This window comes from Cuculus canorus, chromosome 18 (genome assembly GCF_017976375.1).
Source record: "Cuculus canorus isolate bCucCan1 chromosome 18, bCucCan1.pri, whole genome shotgun sequence".
Lineage (NCBI taxonomy): Eukaryota > Metazoa > Chordata > Aves > Cuculiformes > Cuculidae > Cuculus > Cuculus canorus.
The window spans coordinates 4,902,945-4,906,595 of NC_071418.1; positions in this window are offsets into that span (position 1 = coordinate 4,902,945).

The window sequence follows — 3,651 nt, forward strand, 5'->3', positions numbered from 1 at the left end:
GAAAATGAGAGAGAAACAGACAGCAAAAAGCATTTATTTGTATGTTTGGTCCAAAAGATGTGGCAGCATCCTTAAAAAGACATGGTCAAAACAAGACAAGGATTTGTTGCTTGGATTAATGATGGTAGTGGAAACTTAAAGATTTAGGTGCAGCTGGCTGTCATGGGAAGTCTTGCAGATGAGATATGTCCATGTTAACCATCAGTGAAGTAATCATGAGTAACTTTAATGACCAAAAGGACTAAGTATCCAAACGCAAAAGCCAAACTCCTCTGCTGTCACATATGTAGCTAAAATACGCTTTCAAACATCATCTTGATCTGAAAGTGAAGTCTCAGGTAGAAGTATCAGGGCATTTATGTATCTAATCTTTTCAAACCTTCCTGTCATATTGAAGGAGGATTTACATTGTCATATTGCCTTTGGCAGATGATGCCTCACCGTCCTGACCGGCAAGACAGAGTTTCTCTTCTTCCAAATATTTATATTCAGCCTGCGGGAGAAGCATGTCTCCATTGTAATGAGGCAGCAGGCAGCAAAATACCGGAAAAGCAGCTGCAACAAATGGTAATCTCTTGGGAAAAACTGCAAACAGATGCACTGGCACCGAGGCACCTCGGGGGGATGGGGCAGGGACAGTGACTCAGTGGCAGAAATCTGCTATTAACCATCACTTTCTGAGTAGATTTTTCTCTTACTGATGATCTCACTAAATCCAAGCGCATAAAAGTTTGAATTTAGCCCATGTTAATGACATCTAGACTTCCTTGAGGAAACCATGAAGTTAAACTTGCAATTACTTGGTCATTTTTCATCTAACGGAAGTAAAGTATAAAGAAATGCTGTATCATCCATATGCATTTCCACAACCAAAACAAGGTTTGTGCTGAGCTAAAGGTTTCCAGTTTGTCCTTCATCTTAATTGCCACATAACCTCAACAAGGTGACATAGGGCTGGAATTTGAGCTTCATACCCAGGGAATCCTTGTGGGATGGAGAGCCGGCACACCAGGTACCTGTCATGGGTGTCCCATGTGTCCTCCCTCTCTGTCCCCCCTCAGTGCTGCCTGACCTCCAGCTGTGCTGCTACCGAGTTTGGGAAAGAAATCTGCTGCTCACATGGAGTGGATTACTTAAAATACTGAGCTGAACCTACCACATCCTCTGAGAAACACTGGAAATATACTTCTGCTGCAAACTGAGCACCTCTGGTTTGTTATTTCATATCAAACCAAGGTTAAAAAGGCTATATCACATTTAAATAGTCATTAAGTGTAATGACAAGCTTAACTCAGCCTGTTAGAAAGATGGCCCGTGTCCCACCTATGTGTATCATCACTCAGTATTATTAATGGTGTTATCAATGAATGGATGTTTTCATACCTTTTAAATCACAATTTTCAAGAAGAATCTTTAAGCCTTACCTTAAGAGAAAGGCTTGAAAGGAATCCAGAGCCTGTCCTTTGCCGTGTGCCCGTAAGAGCAGCGATGCTGAGCCTCCCTGGGCTGGACTTGCTGGCTGCCCTAGCAGCTCTCAGTGCTCCTTTGTCCATGTACTTGTTTTTTCACTCAGGCACTTCTGCCAGAAGGCATTCCTCACACCATCCCTTCGCTTTTCCCTGGCTTCCACCCCTCTTCCTTCTTGGCCGATCTTCAGATTTATTTATGTTATAAAAAGTAAACAGAGCATATTGTTGTTGAGTCGCTGGAGTGGATTCTCTGAAAAGTTACTCAGGAAATTCTTGAGTCTTGGCCAGGAGAAGAAAAATAAGCCCAACAACAAACCGCACAAAAATCCTTTTTCCAGCAAACTCTGTTATATTTCTCAGTGCAGCAAGAGAGGCTGAAGTCAACGGTAATATCACAGCACACTTCTGAGGGCGGAGGAGCAAACAACGACTCTCACTCATCTCCGTATGGCAAACATTGTGTTTGCAAACAGTTTCAGTGCCACCAGCCCCAGTGGATGAAAAGAAGTGAAGCGGTGCCTCTTGAATAGGAACAGCTCTACTGATTAGAAAACATATTGTAAACATTAAATAAACTTCTCTTGGTTAACTCTATGCTGCTAGAGAGGAGTTTGATTTCATCCCCAGGCTGAGAGCGTGGCTGTGGGACACACCTGCCCCCTCTGTCGCCCACCGCAGCATCGCCTGCCACAGCACAACTGAGGCACCGATGGTGGGACTAAGGCTGGGCTCCCAAATGTGGAGGAGTTTCTCTTTGCTCTGCCTAGCAGAAAAAACCCAACCTTAATATTAAAATAACATTCAGATAGTTTAGAGCCAGGCAGATTCCATAGGCATAAGAAGTCAGGACACAGAATCAAGTCAAGACCTGTCGCCAGTACATCTCCTAGAGTATACAAAACTTCTCCTCTTTCAGTCCTTAAGAGGAGAATTTGATATGTCAGATCCCAGCCAATGAGTCTCAAGCAAAGATGACTCCATGTCCATATCCTTGACAGAGGCACCGATGTTTGGAGATCCATCGGAAAGCTGCTCTCTGGATGTATGAGGGCTTTTCCTAGAAGGAGCAGCCCATTGTTGAGCTACGGCAGCCACCTGCTGGTACCTGCTTGCCCACGGTCCTACCTGCATTGCCTACACATGCATCTGTGGCTGCATCATCCTTGCCTCCACTGCCCATACCATACCTGCATCATCTGTACCTGCATTGCCAGCATCACTCACGCGAATGGGGAAAGTTCATGGAGAGGGTGAGAGTCTTCCTGCTGTATCTGTCCCATGGGATGAGTCTCCTCCTGTCCTCCAATGGGTTTCCAGTCCAGCCCAGAGGCTGGAAGTGCCGGTGAAGATAGTGGCAGGGCTCCATGGAAAACACCTGGATACCTGAATGTTGGGAGTTTCTGTTTCACTTAGTATCTTTTATTTATTTAAAGCAGGCAGGTGTTTGAGAAGAGATGCTGATCTGCTCAGAGAGGGTCAGGGTGCTGGTGCTTGGCTCCCACGTTCCCACCAGTGACCCATCCCTCCCAAACACCCGCAGCGGGTGGGTGCTAGCCAGGAGCCCACTCCATCATCCTGATCACCCAAGCAAGCCAGACACACGTGCTGTGGCCAGAAGACCTGTTCAACTTATTGTACTGTTCAAGTTTTACTTCAGGTCAAAAAACATTGGATTTTGACTCCAGATAATAAGAATTTCTTTGAAAGATGGTGATGTAAGAGCTGCCATTTTTCATCACACTTTTCCAGGAACTGCTGAATTGTTTCCTTTCTCTGTGTCCTCAGAGGTGGGGACCAGAGATGAGACAAGGTGGCTGAGCTAGAACACAGCAACAGTGGATTTTTGGTTCAAACCCCCTCCACAAGGAAACACCATCCCTACATGATACCAGCCAGGAGGATGCATCTCAGGACTGAGCAAGCCAAAGCTTTGGCGTCCTCCTGCCACGGATGAGAGAGGACTTAAGAGCCTCTTCTGAGTTTGGACATGATTCTCTCAACAACTGGGGCTGCACATACAGCTGCAGTGCCCTCCTTGCTGCCTTGGGACCACCGATTCATCCCAGCAGGGTTATTCATCAGCACAACAAATCTTCATGAATCAGGTGGAGGAGAGGTAGAGATGAAGGGCAGATATCAATTTGTCAAAGGATAAAAGCTTTATTTATTAAAATAACAACTC